Source organism: Arachis ipaensis, chromosome B5 (genome assembly GCF_059453495.1).
Source record: "Arachis ipaensis isolate K30076 ecotype BB chromosome B5, ASM5945349v1, whole genome shotgun sequence".
Classification (NCBI taxonomy): domain Eukaryota; kingdom Viridiplantae; phylum Streptophyta; class Magnoliopsida; order Fabales; family Fabaceae; genus Arachis; species Arachis ipaensis.
Window position 1 is genome coordinate 89,167,086 of NC_142440.1, and position 22,652 is coordinate 89,189,737.

General features: G+C 37.7%; 1 non-coding gene across 1 annotated transcript; it reads left to right on the forward strand.

Moving 5' to 3' along the window:
- The first annotated feature begins 21,732 nt into the window (after positions 1 to 21,732).
- LOC148564900 (small nucleolar RNA R71) lies at positions 21,733 to 21,836 on the forward strand. The gene has a single exon (XR_015884216.1). It is a non-coding gene; the product is annotated as a small nucleolar RNA R71 (small nucleolar RNA).
- The last annotated feature ends 816 nt before the right edge of the window (positions 21,837 to 22,652 follow it).

Genomic DNA, 22,652 nt, shown 5'->3' on the forward strand with positions numbered 1-22,652 from the left:
GCTCAGCTTTTGAGGAGGAAAAAACTTGGCTAAGAAAGCCGTGACCAGCTTATCCCAAGAGTTCAGGCTGTCTTTAGGTTGAGAGTCCAACCATATTCTAGCTCTGTCTCTTACAGCAAAAGGGAAAAGCATGAGCCTGTAGACTTCAGGATCTACTCCATTGGTCTTAACAGTATCACATATCTGCAAGAATTCAGTTAAGAACTGAAAAGGATCTTCAGATGGAAGTCTATGAAACTTGCAGTTCTGCTGCATCAGAGAAACTAATTGAGGTTTCAGCTCAAAGTTGTTTGCTCCAATGGCAGGAATGGAGATGCTTCTTCCATGTAAATTGGAATTTGGTGCAGTAAAGTCACCAAGCATTCTCCTTGCATTGTTGTTGGGTTCGGCTGCCATCTCCTTTACTTGTTCGAAATTTTCAATCAAGTTGTCTCTGGATTGTTGTAATTTGGCTTCCCTTAGTTTTCTCTTCAGAGTCCTTTCAGGTTCTGGATCAGCTTCAACAAGAATGCCTTTTTCTCTGTCCCTGCTCATAAGAAAGAGAAGAGAAAAAGAAAAGAAGAGGAATCCTCTATGTCTCAGTAAAGAGGTTCCTTATTGTTAGTAGAAGAAAAGAAGAAGAAAATCTGAACTCAGAGAGAGAGAGAGGGTTCGGATTTTTTTGTGATGTGAGGAAGAGATGTTAGTAGATGAATAAATAAATAGAAGGAGATGAGGGAGAAGGATTTTCGAAAATAATTTTTGAAAAAGAGTTAGTGATTTTCGAAAATAGTTTTGAAAAAGGTTAGTAGTTTTTCGAAAATTCAAATAAAAAAAATTATTAGTTAATTAAAAAGAAATTTTTGAAAAAGGGGGGGGGGATATTTTCGAAAATTAGAGAGAGAGAGTTAGTTAGGTGGTTTTGAAAAAGATAAGAAACAAACAAAAAGTTAGTTAGTTAGTTGAAACAAATTTTTGAAAATCAATTTTGAAAAGATAAGAAGATAGGAAGCTAGGAAAGATATTTTGAAATCAAATTTTTGAAAAAGATAAGATAAGAAGATATATATTTTTTTTGAAAAGATATGATTGAAATTAGTTTTTGAAAAAGATTTGATTTTTAAAATCTCAATTAATGACTTGATTCACAAGAAATCACAAGATATGATTCTAGAACTTAAAGTTTGAATCTTTCTTAACAAGTAAGTAACAAACTTGAAATTTTTGAATCAAAACATTAATTGATTATGTTATTTTCGAAAATTTGATATAAAAATAAGAAAAATATTTTTGAAAAATATTTTTGGAATTTTCGAAAATAACTAAGAAATTTGAAAAAATTTTATTTTTGAAAAAGATTTTGAAAAAGATGAGATTTTTAAATTGAAAATTTGATTTGACTCATAAAAACAACTAGATTTTTAAAATTTTTTGAAAAAGTCAAATCTAATTTTCGAAATTTTAAGAGAGAAAAAGGGAAAGATATTTTTTTGATTTTTAAATTTTTAATAATGAGAGAGAAAAACAAGTAAAATGATGCAATGCATGAAATTTTTAGATCAAAACAATGAATGCATGCAAGAATGCTATGAATGTCATGATGAACACCAAGAACACTTTGAATGTCAAGGTGAACACCAAGAACATATTTTTGAAAAATTTTTAATGCAAAGAAAACATGCAAGACACCAAACTTAGAATTCTTTAATGCTTAGACATAAAGAATTCAGGAATGCATATGAAAAACAAGAAAAGACACAAAACATGCAAATGCAAAGATCAAACAAGAAGACTTACCAAGAACAACTTGAAGATCATGAAGAACACTATGAATGCATGAATTTTCAAAAAATGCAAGATGCACATGCAATTGACACCAAACTTATAACATGACTCAAGACTCAAATAAGAAACAGAAAAATATTTTTGATTTTTATGATTTTCTTATTTTTTTGGATTTTTCGAAAATTAATTGAAAAAGGAAAATAAAGATTCCAAAATTTTTAATATGAATTCCAGGAATCTTGCATTCTTATTCTAAAGCTTCAGTCCAGGAATTAGACATGGCTCACTAGCCAGCCAAGCTTTCAATGAAAGCTTCGGTCCAAAACACTAGACATGGCCAATGGCCAGCCAAGCTTCAGCATGTAAATTAGGAATAGCAGTAGGTGGATTAACAACAACTAGCTTGCTCTTGATAACAAATTGCAAGCCTCAGTACAAATGAATTTAGACATGGCTTTACAGCCAGCCAGGCTTCACATGCTTCATGAAACACTAGAATTCACTCTTAAAAATTTTGAATAAAAATATATTTTTGAAAACATTTTTTTTTCGAAAACAGATGAGAAATTTTTGAAATATTTTTGAAAAATTTTTGAAAAGAAAACAAAAAGAAAATTACCTAATCTGAGCAACAGGATGAACCGTCAGTTGTCCATACTCGAACAATCCCCGGCAACGGCGCCAAAAACTTGGTGCGCAGAAGTTGTGATCACACTTTGATTATGTAAAATTCATCGCTCTTTCTTTCCCTGGTAATGGTGCCAAAAACATGATGCCAGTACCATGGTTCACAACTTCGCACAACTAACCAGCAAATGCACTGGGTCGTCCAAGTAATACCTTACGTGAGTAAGGGTCGAATCCCACGGAGATTGTTGGTATGAAGCAAGCTATGGTCACCTTGTAAATCTCAGTCAGGCGGATATAAAATAGTAATGGGGTTTTCGAAATTTAATTAATAAAATAGGGATAGAAATACTTATGTAAATCATTGGTGAGAATTTCAGATAAGCGCATAGAGATGCTTTCGTTCCTCTGAACCTCTGCTTTCCTGCTATCTTCATCCAATTAGTCTTACTCCTTTCCATGGCTGGCTTTATGTGATACATCACCATTGTCAATGGCTACTTTCGGTCTTCTCTCGGGAAAATGATCCAAATGCCCTGTCACGGCACGGCTAATCGTCTGGAGGCATCACCCTTGTCAATGGCTTCATCTTATCCTCTCAGTGAAAATGGTCAACGCACCCTGTCACGGCACGGCTATTCATCTGTCGGTTCTCGATCCTGCTGGAATAGGATTTACTATCCTTTTGCGTCTGTCACTACGCCCAGCAATCGCGAGTTTGAAGCTCGTCACAGTCATTCAATCATTGAATCCTACTCGGAATACCACAGACAAGGTTTAGACTTTCCGGATTCTTATGAATGCCGCCATCATTCTAGCTTACACCACGAAGATTCTGATTAAGAGATCTAAGAGATACTCATTCAATCTAATGTAGAACGGAAGTGGTTGTCAGGCACGCGTTCATAGGGAATGATGATGATTGTCACGTTCATCACATTCAGGTTGAAGTGCGAATGAATATCTTAGAAGCGAAATAAGATGAATTGAATAGAAAACAGTAGTACTTTGCATTAATCTTTGAGGAACAGTAGAGCTCCACACCTTAATCTATGGAGTGTAGAAACTCTACCGTTGAAAATACATAAGTGAAAGGTTCAGGCATGGCCGAATGGCCAGCCCCCAAAACGAGATCACAGGATCAAAATACAATCCAGGATCCAGGATGTCTAATACAATAGTAAAATGTCCTATTTATAATAAACTAGCTACTAGGGTTTACAGAAGTAAGTAATTGATGCATAAATCCACTTCCGGGGCCCACTTGGTGTGTGCTTGGGCTGAGCTTGAGTGTTGCACGTGTAGAGGCCATTTGTGGAGTTGAACGCCAGTATTTGTGCCAGTTTGGGCGTTCAACTCTGGTTTTGGATCCTTTTCTGGCGCTGGACGCCAGAATTGGGCAGAGAGCTGGCGTTGAACGCCAGTTTACTTTGTCTATTCTTGGCCAAAGTATGGACTTTTATATATTGCTGGAAAGCCCTGGATGTCTACTTTCCAACGCAATTGGAAGCCCGCCATTTCAAGTTCTGTAGCTCCAGAAAATCCACTTTGAGTGTAGGGAGGTCAGAATCCAACAGCATCAGCAGTCCTTCTTCAACCTCTGAATCTGATTTTTGCTCAAGTCCCTCAATTTCAGCCAAAAAATACCTGAAATCACAGAAAAACACACAAACTCATAGTAAAGTCCAGAAATGTGAATTTAACATAAAAACTAATGAAAACATCCCTAAAAGTAACTAGATTCTACTAAAAACATACTAAAAACAATGCCAAAAAGCGTATAAATTATCCGCTCATCACCCGCAGCTTCAAACTGAGTCTTCGAACCTGTGTCCCTGAAAGGGGGAAAGATTTTGGGGTGAGAACAAACCACACGTTCTCAGTAGGGAATGGGAATGCCGTAAAAGTAATGATTAACATGCAAATAATTAACTTTGCTTAATAAACCCTCTTCGTCAAACCATTTGAAATACTTTTTAGTCTTACTTTAGATAAATAATTACTTTCTTTAAATTCCTAAACCCAAAACAGATCTCAATCACAAAATTTGTCATATCAAATATCTTTCAGCCACATAATTGATTCTCAGTCACAACAAACAATTATTAATCATCTCTATACATTCACAGACTACTAGCACAAGAAGAAACTCAATTCAACACACAAAGGAATCACAATAAGACAAACAGCACAAAGAAGTAATACAGGCAAACACAGCCAAATGTAAATGCACAACCAATATGATGCATGTCTGTCCTAAGCAGGCCATGAGCTCACGTGTCGGTTTACACCCTACATCCCGACATTACCTAGGAATAAGTCCCAGATATGGCTTCCCTTTGTGTCCTTCGTGCATATGTGTCGGTGGTAAGAACACCACTCCTTCGTGACTACCGGCAGTTGGCGCAAAGCCCGACCCCATAATATACGCATAAGGGGAAATAGTGATCCTCAGTTCGTGGGCGTCCCCGAGATCATTTCACAAACAAAACAGAGATCTTCAGTTCGTGGGTTATACCCGAGATCAATACACAATAACATAGCGATCTTTAGTTCGTGGGTTATACCCGAGATCAACATACAACAATTCATGGGTTATTCCCGTAATCAATGATTATCAGTCCGTGGGTTTTTCCCGCATATAAATCAAATAACAATCTATAGGTTTCCCCGAGATCAATGATCATTCAGTTCGTGGGTACTTCCCAAATTGTACCAATTATCAATTCATGGGTTTTCCCCGTAGTTAAACAACTAACAGTTCGTGGGCTTTTCCCGTATTTTATCACTTTTCATTTTCCATTCTAAAACTCAACAATCCATATATCAATTCCCCATTCTCTTTTCCCTTTGAATCCTTAACATATTTTCTTAAACCTTTCTTAACTTTCTCAAGCATTCGTTTGCAAAAATCTCAATCATCAATTCAGTTCATAATCTCTGCTTTAGCAACCTTGAGTCAAGCCAACTTTAAAACTATTTTTCAGTTTAGTCCTCTTTCAAAAGACTCAAGAAAATCATTTATTTTAAATTCATTAAACACTTTTCAAAACATAACCTCTCTTTGGAAATAATCGAATAGAACTCTTTCTCAAGTTCACTAACTTCACAAAGATTCAAAAATCATCTCTCTTACTATTCAAATTCAAATATTATTATTTCACCAAATTTCTAAAAAGGTAATCCTTTATTTCAAGCCCAAAACATAACTCTTTCTATATTGAATCAATCTTGAAATATAGTTTCTTTCTTAAATAATTTAATTTTGAAACATAAACCTTTCTTTGGTAAGTCGAAATTAAAATAGAATAATTCTTTTCTTTACTAAATAAAGCTCAAGTAATATAATTTTCTAAATTCAAAGCTTCTAAAATAACTTTTCAAATGAAACCTTAGATTTTTATAAAATTTTGGCAGCACCTCCCCTAAAACTCGGACTTAACCACCCTTACGGGTTCCCTCTTCCTTCACATCTCATCAAACCTTTCTCAACAATTCATCAGTCCTTTTCTCAATAACTATCATACAGAATATTCTCAATCAAACAGAAATTCACAACTCATAATAAATAGTAATTCGATTATACTCTGTGATTCCCACATAATCCATTAATTCAATTCATTTCTTATCAATTCATACCTAATTTCCACATAATCCATTAATAACTTCCATTGTATCAATTCATCAATTATTTTAACCAAAGGACTAACAGTTTTTCACTTTCTGAATTCCCAAAACATATTATCACCTAACTTAACCAAAATCTCAGCAATATTGATACCAAAACACAGAGTATGTATTATTTACATAATTCCAGTTCTCTTATAATATGTTCACCCAAAAATTCTGCTCCATATAATAACTAAAAACAGTCACAAGTCAATTTCACAGCCATTCCGATACATCAAATAACTAAAAACAACAACAAACACTTACTCTCCATAACCAGAATACAGCCACACAACTCAACTAATTCAGTATATTCACATGGAATCAGAACTTTTCAATAATCCCATCAAAATCAGAAAACACCAATATCAATTACAGCTTCAACCTAAAGCAAATCTCATCAATTAATTACTCACGACAACGAAACCAGTCAATATCACAGCCATAACCCAAACTCAATTCACATTCGCATCCAACTCCAATCATAACTCAGAATAATCACCACAACTAACTCTTGTCAAATACATTTCACTTAATGATTAACTCTTCATATCTCAATTTAATAAGTAAACTTACATAAACCACTAATCGCAGCCACAGTTCAACCAATTCCAACCTGTCACAAATCCATTTTACAGCCATCCCAATATATTAAATTTCTAATTCAATATCAAACAATTCAAAGTAATTCATTCAAGATCAAAATCTCAGCCAACTCATCACAAGAAAATCAGTAATTCAAAATACAATTCACAACCAGATTTTCAACCAATTCAGCAATATCACATAAGATCAGAATTTCCAACAAATCCATTACCGTTACACTATATCAAATAACCAGCACATCATTCAATTCAATATAAATCCATCAAAGATCAGAATTTCAGTCAGTTTGCAACCATAAAGCAAAACAGCTTATAGCATCCAGCTCAACATAATCAAATAACAGGATTCTCAATAATTCCAAACAATTATAAAATCGGTAATAGTTACAGCCTCAAATCAAATCAATATTACCAGTTTAATCACCATTCACAACCACATTTAATTCGAATCATAACTCAGAAAAATCACAATAGCTAACCATTCTCAAGCACATTTCAAGTCATTCTTGTCAATTAAGAAATTCTTAACTATTATTAACCATTTGCACTTATCCAATAACTTTGTGAGCATTCTAAATTAAAAATGTTAAATCCCCTACCTCAAAGTCGAAACTCACGGAATTCACTAAACGCAGCTGCTCCATTAGCAGTTTCTAGCACCTATTTCCATGGCAGCAACAATGACAAGGTTAAACACCTCCTCTCCTCTCCGATCTGAGATTCTAGAAGTAGCAGCCATTTTCAAACAGAGCCAGCAGCAATGTGAGGTGGCCACGGCAGCAAGCGAAAACCATGAATTCAAATCGGATAAGAGTAACAATTCTGGAAGTTCAATTCTAGAAGTTCAGGGCAAAATCAAATTGGAACAAGAGCAAGGCTAATAAAATGGCAGTGGAATAAATAAAAACATCAAGTGATGATTTAGAACACGAATGTCTTACAACAATTATAAGGTACTAACAGAACGAAGAAGCTACGGCAGCGGTATAGGCAACTGCAACAGCAAGCTCGAAGGGTGGCAGAGCAACTTCCTCCTCCAGCGACGGCTTGGTGAGACGCGGCAACAGCAGGATGCAACAACGGCGGCGCTACAACTCAGTAATGGTGACGCGGTGGCAGCTCGCATGGATGGTGACGGTAACCCACAACACTGACGGCGACAAGGCTGGTTGCGGGCTTCTTCCTCGCGGTGTCTGGCTCTCTCTCCGTGGCGGTGGCACGGCAACAGTGACGAGCTTCAGCGGCGGCGAATCACTGGCGACGGAGGTTTGGCAGTGGTGAACGACTTCTCTTCCTCTGTGCGCACTCTGCTCCTACCTTCCACCAATCAGCGACAGCAACACAGATAGGGTGCAGCGCAACAGCAACGGAACGGCAGCGCGGCGGTGGCGGCTGCGCGCGGGCAAGGCTAGGTGACGCTGGCGATGGTGGCGTGGGATCCTTGCGTGCGACAGTCCGGCGGTCATGGCGGCGCGGCAGCAGCTCTTCCCTCGAGCCCTCTCTCTCTGCTCTCTGTTTTGCTACTGAACACTATGCTGAAGGAAGGTTGGAAGGGGGTGGGGTGCGGCTGTGTGTAGTGAGGGAGTTAGGGTTAGGGTTTCTGGGATTTGGGAATTAGGGTTTCTGATTCAATTTGGGAATTAGGGTTAGAAATTAGGGATTTTATAAAGTAATATTGATAGATATGAATAGATATTTTGATAAAATTGAAGGGTAGAGTTATTTTAAAATCAAATATACTTTATTAAAAATATTTAGGAACATTATTTATCAACATATTGCTAAGTTCAATCAATTATTTCTAATTTACATTATAAAATGAACAAGTTAATTATATTTTGTAAAGTACAATTTAAATTCAAATATCAATTTTCTAGATTAAATCATACAAATCTCTATTATTTTCCTATCTCTGAAATTTTAATTTCAATTTATAAAATAATTAATTATAATAAAGTTGTACATAAATATTAATTGACTTAAACTTAAAATATTTATAAATATCAATCTAATCATTTTTAATAAAATCATTTTCTAGGAGTTCAAATTAATAACATAATTTATTCAAAATAGAATTAAATTATACAATTCTTCTTATTTTTCAATTATCAAAATTATAATTTTAATTATACTAAATATCTAATAAAGATTATATAAAAATTCTAATTAATTTAAACTTCAATTATCATGAAACTCTATTTAATTACCTTTAGTAAAATAATTTTCTTAAAATAAGATTATTAACAAATAAAATAAATCACAAATAACTATTTATTTGATTTTCAAAACTAGGGTTGTTACACCCATCCTTCTTCAAATCCATTTTTATTCAAGGCCAAATAAAAATCACCCCATTTCATTGAAATCCAAAGCAAGCAAAGACCAAATGACATCACTCAAAGGCACAAGGATCAGTTAGATTAGGATTTTCATTTGAATTTTAATTTGTTTTCAATTTCATTTTCATTTTCACTTTGTAAAGCCTATATAAGGCATCATTTTCATTTTTGTGAGAAGGATGGCTCTGCTAGAGAGCATTAGGAGTAGCGTAGAATAGAAAGTTCTCTTTGAAAAACTTTTAATTTTCTGCACTCCACATTTCAGAATTCAATTTAGCTTTATGCAATTTCCATTTCTCTGCTACAATTTCCTCTTCTGCTACAATTTCCTTTCTGCAATTATACACTTCAGTTTACATTGAGCTTGAATTTAAATCTTCTGTTTCAATTGCTTCCAATTTACTTTTATGCAATTTAATTATTCTGCAAGTGTTCTGCATTTTACAATTCTTGCTGTGATCTGAATTAAATTTTCCTGCACTTTAAATTTCCTGTCACTTGTTCTTAAGATCTCTTTGATTGCTTACTTCATTGCTTCCTTTAATTTCTAACACCCAGCCCCCCTTTACATTTGATGCAATTTACATTTCTTGTCATTTAAGATTCTGTCAATTTACATTTCTTACTCTTTAAGATTCTGCTCATTTACTTTCTGCAACTTTAAATTCACTGCTATTTACATTCTGTTGCTTCAATTTCACATCCAATTCACCAATGTTAGCTTGACTAGACTAATCACTCACTAAAGTTTCTTGATCCATCAATCCCTGTGGGATCGACCTCACTCTAAGTGAGTTTTACTACTTGATGCAACCCGGTACACTTGCCGGTGAGTTATTTGTGTGGAATCTGATTTACACCCATTAAGTTTTTCTCCTCTCTCTAGGTTTTAGGATTTCTCTTAGTTTTAGGTTTATTTCTTTTCAATTCCAGGTTCAATCTTCCTTTAATTTAGTTTCTCTTCTACTTTTAATTGTCTTAGCATTCTAGTTTATTTAGCTTTCCAATTGAATTTATGAACTTTTCTTGTTGCTAAATTGGCTTATGAACCATTCATGTTTAGATTTGATTTTCTATTTAATATAATTTGAGGTATTTCAGAATTATGATTGCTTTCCTTTATTTACATTAATAATTTGTATTTTTTTCCTCTTGGCTTTGGTTGATTAATTGGCAACTCTTGAGTTATCAAACTCAACGTGATTGATAATTGTTGTTTTTGCTAATTGAATTGAACTTCAATAAACTCCAGTCCTTTCTTAGGAATTGACTAGGACCTGAGGATCAAACTAATTGGTCCACTTGACCTTCCTTTGCTTTAGTAAAGGCTAACTAAGTGGGATTAAAACTCAATTCTCATCACCATTGATAAGGATAACTAGGATAGGACTTCCAAATTCTCATACCTTGCCAAGAGTTTATTTTATAGTTATTTATTGATTTTATTTGTCATTTAAACTACTTGTTCCTTACTTTCAAAACCCCAATTTACAAAACTCAAAACCAATAATAAGTACATACCTCCCTGCAGTTCCTTGAGAAGACGACCCGATGTTTAAATACTTCGGTTATCAATTTATTTAGGGGTTTGTTACTTGTGACAACCAAAATGTTTGTAAGAAAGGACTTTTGTTGGTTTAGAAGCTATACTTGCAACGGGAATTTATTCTGAATTCTAGACCACGCAAAAGTTCTGTCTTTAAAATGGCGCCGTTGCCGGGGAGCTGCAAACGTGTGCCTTATTATTGGTTATAGTAAATATTTTTCTTTTACTTGTTTATTTGTTTTTGTTTTCTCCTTTTATTTCCATTAGCTACTATAAATTCTCACCACTCTCGCTTTGAGTTTGGTTCTAATATTGTTGAAGGAAACGGAAGTTATAGCAGGAACATGCATCAAGGTCAGAGAAATCAAAGATGGATGGAGCCAAGAGGATTTGATCAACCCTTTAGGCAACACCCCCCTCCACAGTATCACAGACGAGGACCACTTTACAATGCATACCAAGCTAATAGATATGGTGGACAACTTTGTAACTACCAACAAGCCCCACCTTGTGCCTATAGACCATCCTCTCAACATAACTATGAACCACCACACTCACAAGCTCCTTTTCACCATTCACCACCATACGATCCTTATTTACCGCAATTCCAATCCAATTACTACCAAACACCACCACTTGCCTATGTACCATGTCCAAATCCATCACCTCGAGAATCACAGGCTCGCCTCAAGGAAACAGTAGATCAACTTCATACAACCATTCATCAGCTGGAGCAAGCAATACATCAATTATCTTCCAGACGTTTAGGCACTCAAGGAACTCCAATAGCTTTATGTGGAGAATCTAATGACAAACGTTGAATGAAGGAGACACTAGAAATCCCAGAGGGCAGTAATGAGCACAACTTTGTTCTGGAACAATTGGAGGAAGCTCAAATTATCCAAGAAGAAGAAGCATTGATTGAAGATTTAGGAGATGCTGAACCTCTATGGGAATCCAGAGTTGTGAAGAATTCCGTCAAGGACGTTACAATTGAAGCTAAGGAGGATAGTGCACAAACTCCAAGGCAGGTATTTTATGAAGAACTAGACGGAATGACCCAAGAAGCACGTTTCCTTAATGATGATAATCTCAAGTCAAGTTCCCCTAGTAATGAACTTGCATCCGCAAGTGAATTCTCTGAGATCGAAGAATCTTCCCCAAGCGAATACGAAGATGATGCGGAGGTAGATTTCTCTCAACCTCCAGCTTATGACTTAAGTGATGAGGAAGACATAGAAGACTTTGATCAGGACACAGTTGCAGCTAAAGAATTTTGCAAAGAAGTGGAGGAATTCACAGAAGATTACAAGGGAGTAGAACTTACAGAACCACTGGAAACACCTATCCCAAGGCCATTACCACCCAATACAAGCTTCAAGTGGGTACAATCCTTAACCTTTAACTTTATTTTTCCACTTGAATATGGTTTGCTTGAAATAGATGGCCAGCTTAGAGCTCTCTGCGGCTTTAAGAGTAAGAGGGAAATGGCTCGTACTCAGAGCTGGTGCACAAGGTTCAATAAGGTTCCACGCTTCAACTCGAAGTGCACGGATTGGTATCATGTTCAATCGAATGGATCTCGGAAAATGTTTAGTCATCTTGGTGAGAATCTAATTTCTAAACTGCCCAGATGGAAAAATATAGATCAAAAGGAAAGCAGATTTAAAAGCAAAGTTTGGGATCCTGGAAAATATTCTGATATTCGTCACCCCGGGAGCCTGAAAACCTGTTTGAAGCTACTCAAAGGCTTCACATGCCTCGTTTGGGACTCCGGAGGCTGTTGGCATTCCAAACATTGGTAGAGATTTCTGGATGAATTTAAGCATAAGCCACCATAACAGAAAGCTTATCCAATGTCCAACTTAAGGACTTTAACTAAAAGTGCTAGGTGGGAGACAACCCACCATGGTATGGTCGTTTCTTTTTCAATATTTATTTCATACTATTTGATTTTATGCTATATTATTTTTATTGAAATTGGATGTTATTCATAGAATTTGCATTAACATTGCATACTGCATAATTGCATACTTGCACACACACACATATATATAAAAGGGAGAAAGGCGTGCGACGCGATCGCATCGCTAAAGCGTTAGCGTCAGTTGCGAAAAACTCCTCCCACGCGTCCACGTCAATCACGCGAATGCGTGATCTAGAAATCGGCGTAAAAATCTAACGCCCAGAAATCTGGGCTGGAATTGTGCGGCTATCGTGCGTTTAGCACAAAACGGCCCACGCGTTCGCGTCCATCACGCGAACGCGTCACTTACAAAACACCCATCCCACGCGAAAGCGTGAGCGACGCGTTCGCGTCGCATGGATTGCACAACACCCTAAAGGAGATAGAGAGTTGCGCTGAAATGATGTTGGAATTGTGCGTTTAGCACAATTTCCAGCGATGCGGTCGCATGCCTCATGCAACCGCGTCATTCATCCTTCTACCCATTGATGCGCATAAACTTGTTATGCTACGATTTAGGAAATTGCACGATCGGCAAAATTCCTTCCGGCAAGTGCACCGGTTATCGTCAAGTAAAAACTCACAATAGAGTGAGGTCGAATCCCACAAGGATTGGTTGAGTGTGCAATTCGGATTAGAAGTATGTTCTAGTTGAGCGGAATCAAGATTTAGATGAGAATTGTGGAATGTAAAATTGGCGGGAAACGTAAATGACAAGAAATTGAAATGGCGGAATCTTAAATTGCATGAATTAAAGAGCAGAAGCTAAATTGCTGAAATTAAAAAGGGAATGGGGGTGATTGCATGAATTGAGTTGCAGAATGTAAAGAGAAAGTGGAAATCAGAAATGGGGAATTCATTGGGTTATAGGAGATATTGAGATCTCCGAATCAAAACATGTTTACCTCTTCCTCAACCAATGCGTTCATTGAATTTTGCTTGGCAATCTTATATGATTGGATCCCAATCCCTTGGCTCACCAATTCTCTCTAAAAACAAACAAATTCCCAATCCCTTGGTTTAAATGTTCATAAGAAGAGATGATGCTCGATCACTGATTATACCACACAGTTTCATGAACCACAATTTGGTAGGATTACATGTCACAATATCCATCCAAACCCCAATCCAATTCACTGTGAGAAAGCTTCTCTAGCATGAATCCTCCATTCCTTTCCCAAGGTTCCGAAGATTCCAATTATGGGTAGTTTCTTTCCCAAGACAACTACCCAATGGAGTTAGATCGAGAAGCTTTCTAACAAAATTCAAGAGAAAAGATTGAAGAAGAAGATAAACTATTATTGATTCATTGAATTACAATAGAGCTCCCTAACCCAATGGAAGGGGTTTAGTGAGTCATAGCTCTGAATTCAATTACAAAGGTATGAAAACTAGCAAAATCCAAAGGTAAAAGTCCCTCCTAACTTAAATTCTATCCTATTTATACACTTTCTATATTGAGCTTCTGTTGTGTTTCTTGGGCTTTGAGGCCTCTCCCTGCTTTCCTTTTGCTTTGGGTTTATGATCCATAATCTTGATGAGGCTGCTGATCTAAATTCTGTAACATTCATTGAGCCAACTTAGTGATAATCAAGTAATGACACATGACTCAACAAATTGAAATTCCAGACTCATCAATCCTTCAGGCCCAATCCCATAAACCATGATATTCAATTGGGTTTCATACCAGAGTAAGTTTAAGTTAATGTTTGTGTTCAAAAGCTAACTTAAACTGCAATATTTTTGGCCCATAAACCTTTTCCAATAGTGGCGTTTAAGTTGCAGTTTAAGCTTAAACTGCAGCTTAAACGCCAGACACTTCCAGTGATGCCTTTTGTGGAAGCACGTTTAAGCTTCAGTTTAAGGTTAAACTGAAGCTTAAACGTGGAAATGGAAGAAGGCAGCCCTGGAGGGTAACGTAGTCGAACACGTTTAAGCTTCAGTTTAAGGTTAAACTGAAGCTTAAACATGGAGATAGGAAAGGCAGCCCTGGAGGTCGAACACGTTTAAGCTCCAGTTTAAGGTTAAACTGGAGCTTAAACGTGGGAATAAAGAAAGGCAGCCCTGGAGGTCGAACACATTTAAGCTCCAGTTTAAGGTTAAACTGGAGCTTAAACGTGGGAATAGAGAAAGGCAGCCCTGGAGGTCGAACACGTTTAAGCTCCAGTTTAAGGTTAAACTAGAGCTTAAACGTGGGAATAGAGAAAGCCATCCTGGAGGTCGAACACGTTTAAGCTCCAGTTTAAGGTTAAACTGGAGCTTAAACGTGGAAGCTGAGAAAGGTAGCCCTGGAGGTGTCGAACACGTTTAAGCTCCAGTTTAAGGTTAAACTGGAGCTTAAACGTGGAAATGGAGAAAGCAACCCTGGAGGAGAAAACTTGGTCGAACACGTTTAAGCTCCAGTTTAAGGTTAAACTGGAGCTTAAACGTGGAAATGGCTCCCTGGTGCATTTCCCATTTCTGGCGTTTAACTTCCAGTTTAAGGTTAAACTGGAGGTTAAACGCCACTTTCAGCATTTCCTTAGCTCTCATGGTTTTGGCATTTAAGCTCCAGTTTAAGCTTAAACTGGAGCTTAAACTCCACATGTGATATTCAAGCTTCCTTTATTGATTTTGTTGCTTCCTTGCCTAGCCTCTTCTTCCCTGAAATCATCCAAACAACTGCATCAAAGTCTTGCAAAATTTCATGAGAAATCTTTCATTCATAGCATTCAAGGAATATAACTAAAAACTCATGGAATTTGCATCAAAATCTTCATGTTTGAATGATTTAAGACAAGCATGACTATTTGGCCCAAATGATTACTTAAGGCTCAAGAAAATGCATAAAACAACTAAAAATAACAGAAAAATGCTAGTGAAATTAGCCTAAGATGCCTTGGCATCACAACACCAAACTTAATACTTGCTTGTCCCTAAGCAAGTCCTGAGTTATTTGAGAAGAAAGTATGAAACAGAAAGCAATTACATTGGCTATATTAGCAAGCACTTGAAGTTCATCAGAAGGGTTTTATGCAGAAAGTTGCAGCATCACTTTTTCATTCTTATCAAGTAAGATTATCACTTTTTCATTGCATCCATCAAACACTGCTATGGCCCCTTGTTATTCTTATGTCCTTGGCACTTTTCTCTTCTTTGTTTTTCTTTTCTTTTTCTTAGAGCTCCTTTTGCTCCTTGTTTGCTTAGTGTCATGTGTTGCACAAGCCTTTGGCATTTTCTTTTTCTTATCAGTGCACTACACATATCCACTCCAGGCATTTTAGTTCACATTTCTTCTTGAGACATTGGTGCCCAGCACCTCTTTGTGTGACTAAATGTTTTGTATTTAGGTTGCTCTTGATAATGGACTTTTGGTTGATAATCCCGGGTTAGTTAACCCAAGTTACCAAGTGTTGAAACACTCCTCAGAACCTATTCATCCAAGCATATCCTTAATACATAAACACCACAGACATTTGTCTCAGAAGTTCAAACCATTGGTGCCTAGCTTATTTTCTCAATTTTTTTTTTTGCTTTTTGTTGCCCTTTTTCAGTGGCTTTTTCTTCTTCTTTTTCTTTCTTTTACATGGCCAAAGACATTTATTCATCAAGATCCATAGACAGTTTTCAATTTCTACACAAAAAATGATAATTCTACACTCTATTTCCAGTGATCTGACTAAACAATCAAGCATGCATACCACCACTTAATTCTACTTGATTTGTCACTAATTGAGCCAAGTTACTTTTGTTCAAACTTTTCTTTTATTTTTGGAAACAGAACAAGCATGGCAAGCATTTGTTTAAGAAGGTGAAGTTATATCCAAACATCTAGGCATTCACTTTATTCAAAGCAATAAACAGACAAATATACTAAAAACTTCACATTCCAGAAAGATTCAACAATTACAGTTTAAACCAGAACAAGCATGCTTTTGTTTGCCCTTTTTAAAGAATTATCAAGGAACAACACCACCTTGTGAAATTCCTTGTTTTCTCTTTGTTGCCAGGAAACAATTTGATTTCTCCTTCTTCTCCTAATTGTTGCTTCATGCTTTAAGATCCTTGTTTCCTTTCCTGCAAAGAGTGATGAAGTTGCTTGCTTCTCAAGCACTTGAGTGGTTAGCTCAACTATGTGTGGGTAAGTATCTGAGTCTTAAGTTGGTGTGTGAACACCAAACTTAGTCTCCCACTTACTTCTCTGTTCTTTGAATCCTTGAGTTCTCTTTGGAATGAAGTTGCTGCTAAGGGTTTTAAGCATTTCTGTGACTGCTTAGAATGGTTGTTCCTTTCATATAATTCAAAGGTTGTTGTGTTCAGTTGATCTTTATGGTGGAACACCAAACTTAGAGTCACACATTCCCCTTTGAATTATTGATCCACGAATTCATTGTTTGGTGTGAAACACCAAACTTAATTCTTTGCAATGCACAGAAACTACTTCACCCTTTTTATTGAAACAAATAAAAGAAACAGCAAAAGGGTATTACCTCAGGTTGGGTTGCCTCCCAACAAGCGCTTCTTTAACGTCATTAGCTTGACGGTCAGCTTCCTCAGTTGAGGTGATATTTAACTTTGTCCTTCTCCTCCACATCTCCCAAGTAATGTTTGAGTCTTTGACCGTTCACAATGAAGGTTCGTTGTGACTTTTCTTCCATGATTTCTACTTGTCCATATTGGGAGACCTTGGTGACAAGGAATGGTCCAGACCACCTTGATTTTAGCTTCCCTGGAAATAGCTTCAGCCTAGAATTGTAAAGCAATACTTTTTGTCCTTCTTCAAATTTCCTTGGGGCTATGTTGCTGTCATGCTTCTTCTTTGCTCTTTCTTTGTAAATTTTGGCATTCTCATAAGCTTCAGCTCTGAATTCTTCCAACTCTTGAATTTGCAACATCCTTCTTTCTCCAGCAGCTTTGCTGTCCAAGTTCAAAAGTTTCAAGGCCCAGTATGCCTTGTGCTCCAACTCCAGTGGCAAATGGCAAGCTTTTCCATATACTAGTTGGTAAGGAGACATTCCAATTGGTGTTTTGAAAGCTGTCCTATATGCCTAGAGAGCATCATCTAGCTTAATCGACCAGTCCTTCCTTGAAGTTCCCACAGTCTTTTCCAGGATTCTTTTGAGTTCTCTGTTAGATATTTCGGCTTGCCCACTTGTCTGTGGATGGTATGGTGTGGCTACCTTGTGTTTGACTCCATATTTTAGAAGCAATGCCTCTAATGGTTTGTTGCAGAAGTGGCTTCCTCCATCACTGATGATTGCTCTTGGAACCCCAAAACGGCAAAAAATGTGTTTTCTGAGGAAGTTCATGACTACCTTATTATCATTGGTTGGAGTTGCTATTGCTTCAACCCATTTGGAGACATAGTCTACTGCCACAAGAATGTAATTATTTGAGTATGAGGAGGGAAAGGGTCCCATGAAATCTATCCCCCATACATCAAACAATTCAAGTTCCAGAATGAATTGTTGTGGCATTTCATTTCTTCTTGGCAGGTTCCCCGCTTTCTGGCATTCATGGCAGTGCTTCACTAGTTCCTTTGCATCTTTGAAGATAGTGGGCCAATAAAAACCACACTGCAACACCTTAGCTGCTGTTCTTTCTCCTGCAAAATGTCCTCCATAAGTGGAGCCATGGCAGTCCCATAAGACTTCCCTTCCTTCTTCCTCTGATATGCATCTTCTGAGTATGCCATCCGAACATTTTTTGAACAAGTATGGTTCGTCCCAGATGAAGTATTTGGCATCATTTACCAATTTCTTCCTTTGATGCTTGTTAAATTCCAACGGCAAACTCCCAGTGGCCTTGAAGTTTGCTATGTCTGTAAACCAGGGTGCTTTGTGAATTACCATGAGTTGTTCATCAGGAAAGCACTCATTTATATGTGTGCTTTGTGCGCTTCCTTCTTCACATGGTATCCTTGATAAATGGTCTGCCACCTTGTTCTCTACACCCTTCTTGTCTTTGATTTCAATGTCAAATTCCTGCAACAAAAGAACCCATCTAATAAGTCTTGGTTTGGATTCTTGTTTAGCAAGTAAGTATTTTAAAGCTGAATGATCAGTGAAGACAATGACTTTAGATCCAATGAGATAGGATCTAAATTTGTCAAATGCAAAGACTATTGCCAAGAGTTCTTTTTCAGTGGTTGTGTAATTCCTTTGGTTATCATTCAAGACTTTACTGGCATAATAAATCACATGTACCAAATTGTCTTTCCTTTGTCCTAACACTGCCCCAATAGCAAGGTCTGATGCATCACACATCAGTTCAAAAGGTAAGTTCCAATCAGGTGGGGCAATGATAGGTGCAGAGGAAAGTTTTTGCTTCAAAAGTTCATAGGCTAGCATGCAATTTTTATCAAATACAAAGGGTGTATCAGAGACAAGCAAGTTACTCAAAGGTTTGGCTATTTTAGAAAAGTCTCTAATAAACCTTCTGTAAAAACCAGCGTGTCCCAAAAAACTCCTAACTGCCTTGACATTACTTGGTGGAGGTAGTTTTTCAATGAGTTCCACCTTAGCTCTGTCCACCTCAATGCCTCTATTAGAGATTTTGTGGCCAAGGACTATTCCTTCTGTGACCATGAAATGACACTTTTCCCAGTTTAATACTAGGTTAGTCTCTTGGCACCTCTTAAGCACCAAGGCAAGGTGGTGTAGGCAGCTAGGAAAAGAATCTCCAAACACAGAAAAATCATCCATGAAGACCTCAATAAATTTTTCAATCATGTCCGAAAAGATGGACAGCATGCATCTTTGGAAAGTGGCAGGTGCATTGCACAATCCAAAGGGCATGCGTCTATAAGCAAAAACTCCATATGGACAAACAAATGATGTTTTCTCTTGATCTCTAGGATCAACTACTATCTGATTATAGCCTGAGTATCCATCCAAAAAGCAATAGTAAGCATGTCCTGCAAGCCTTTCAAGCATCTGATCCATGAATGGGAGTGGGAAATGATCTTTTCTGGTGGCTTCATTGAGCTTCCTGTAGTCTATGCACATCCTCCACCCAGTGACAGTTCTTGTGGGTATGAGTTCGTTCCTCTCATTTGGCACCACAGTTATGCCACCTTTCTTGGGAACTACATGGATGGGACTAACCCATGGGCTATCAGAAATGGGGTAGATTACCCCTGCCTGCCATAACTTCATGACCTCCTTTTGTACCACTTCTTTCATGACGGGATTCAATCTTCTCTGAGCTTGGATGGAGGGTCTAGCATCCTCTTCTAACAAGATTTTATGCATGCATATGGATGAACTTATCCCCTTCAAATCAGCTAGGGTCCATCCAATGGCATCCTGATGAGTTTATAGCACCTTGATCAATTCTTCTTCCTGTTCTTGACTCAGGGCAGAGCTAATGATAACAGGATGACTCTCATCACTACCCAAGTATGCATACTTGAGATTAGGGGGCAATGCTTTGAGCTCAGGTTTTGGTGCTTCCTTCTTTTCTTTCACTATCTCTGGCATGCTTGGCATGGTTGTTTCAGCAGCCTTGATGTCACTAACTTCTATGTCCTTGGTGAACTCCTCCTCTGCCACTTCCTTTGTTGTTTCCTCAAAGGTTTCTTGTACTGCAATGTCCACTACATCCACCCTCATGCATTCCCTTAGTGATTCTGATGGATAGCTCATTGCCTTGAATACGTTAAACACCAATTTCTCATCATGTAGTCTAAGAGTGAGTTCACCCTTTTGTACATCTATGATGGCTCCAGCAGTAGCCAGGAAGGGTCTTCCCAGAATTATTGAAGCTTTGGCTTCTTCCTCCATATCTAACACCACAAAATCAGCAGGAAATATAAAATCTCCCACTTTCAGCAACAAATCCTCAACTATCCCATGAGGGAATTTAAAAGTTCGATCTGCCAATTGGAGGGCCATTCTTGTTGGTTTGGCTTCCTCAATCTTCATTCTTCTCATCATTGTTAGAGACATCAAATTGATACTGGCCCCTAAGTCACACAAGGCCTTCTCCACCATGACTTCTCCTATGATGCAGGGGATTTGGAAACTGCCTGGATCCTTCAATTTCTGAGGCAATTTGTGCTGGATGATGGCACTGCATTCTTCAGTTAACAACACAGTTTCTTCGTTTCTCCAGCTTCTTTTCTTGGTCATTAATTCCTTTAAGAATTTTGCATAGAGTGGCATTTGCTCTATTGCCTCAGCAAACGGAATGTTGATTTGAAGCTTCTTGAAAATCTCCAAGAACCTGGAGAATTGGCCATCCTTTTCACTTTTCATCAAATGTTGAGGATATGGTGCTTTAGGTGTATAAGGCTTCAGGACCTCTTTTTCTTTTTCTTTTGTTGCAGACGATGTAAAAGATTGTCCTTGTTCCTTATCTCTCACATTTTCCTTTGCTTCATCCTCTGTGGTTTCCTTTGAGATCTCCTTTAGATTCTTTCCACTTCTGAGGGTTATGGCCTTACATTCTTCCCTTGCAATAGCCTTGGCAGCATGAGAAACGCTTGTCCCAGGGGTTTGCTTAGACAAATACACAATTTGATTTTCTAGCTTCTGGATGGCAGCTCCTTGGTTTTGCAGGTTAGAATTTACTTCTTCCTTAAAAGCTTTCAATTCGGTTATGTCTTGACTCATGGTTGCAAGCATTCCTTCTATCCTGTTTAATTGATCTTGAAATTGTTGGTTCGGATTAGGTTGGGCAGGTTGATTATTTTGGCTATGATATGGTGGTTGAGAGTAAGTGTTTTGTGTGGCTTGGTATGATCTTTGGTTGGAGTTTTGGTATGTGGACTTGTTATGTTGGTTTTGCTGGTTTCCCCACCCAAAGTTTGGGTGGTTTTTCCAGCCTGGGTTGTAAGTGTTGGAATGTGGATCATATGGTTGCCTTTGTTGATTTCCTACATAATTGGCCTCTTCCCAATCACCTCCTTCAGTGCTTTCTTCCTCTTGATCTTGTGTGTGTATTGCAGCCACTTGTTTTGTTTCTAATTTCCTGGTGAGCTCTGCTAGTTGCTTGGCAAACACCTTGTTTTGGGCTAGAATTGTATCAACATGGTTCAGCTCCATGACTCCCTTAGTGTTGTGTCTCTCTGATGCATAGTAGTACTCATTCTCAGCCACTGTCTCAATCACTTCAATGGCTTCTTCCACAGTCTTTTTCCTGTTCAATGAACCTCCTGATGAATGGTCTACAGCCTTCCTTGATTCATAAGAGAGTCCATCATAGAAAATATGCAATTGCACCCAGTCATGGAACATGTCTGGTGGGCATTTCCTTGTCAAATCCTTGAATCTCTCCCATGCCTCGTAGAGAGTTTCACCATCTTGTTGTCTAAAAGTCTGAACCTCAGATCGAAGCCTATTGACCTTTTGTGGGGGGAAGAAACGTGCCAGAAACTTGCTTTCCACCTCGTCCCATGTTGTTAGGCTCCCCCTTGGGAATGATTCCAGCCACTTAGCTGCCTTGTCCCTAAGTGAAAATGGGAACAAAAGCAGTTTATAGGCATCTTCTTGGACTCCATTGGACTTCACAGTGTCGCAAATTCTCAGGAATTTTGTGAGATGTTGGTTTGGGTCTTCATTAGCACTCCCACCAAATGAACAATGATTCTCCACAAGTGATATTAGCTGTGGTTTGAGCTCAAAATTGTTGGCCTGAATGGGTGGTTTCTGAATGCTGCTACCACAATTCCCAGAGGTTGGGTTTATGTAAGAACTAAGAACCCTCCTCTCAGGAATGGCATTGTTTCCATCAGCTCTCTCATGGTTGTGAACTTCTCTATCCATGTTGAGATCTAAACCTTCCTCAAAATTGTCCTCAGATTCTCCTTCAGATTCTTCTTCTCCCAGTACTCTCTTCCCTCTTGCTTTCCTTCTAAGTCTATGAAGGGTCCTCTCTGGTTCGGTATATGGAGGAGTTGATGTCTCTCCTCTCCTACCTGTCATACAAGAACACAGCACAGGCAACAAACAAGTGAAATACTCTTGGTTAATGGAAGAGTATGGTTAGAGCAGTTGAGGAATTAATTCAAACAGTTAGTGAGTCAGTGAGTTAGTTGCTTGATTTTAAAGGCATAAAGAAAGAAAGCATGTAACAGAGTGCAGAAATTAAAATTCAACAAGTAACTTGTACTGAATTAATCAAAACAAAAAAATGCTCAATCTAGTTAACTTCCA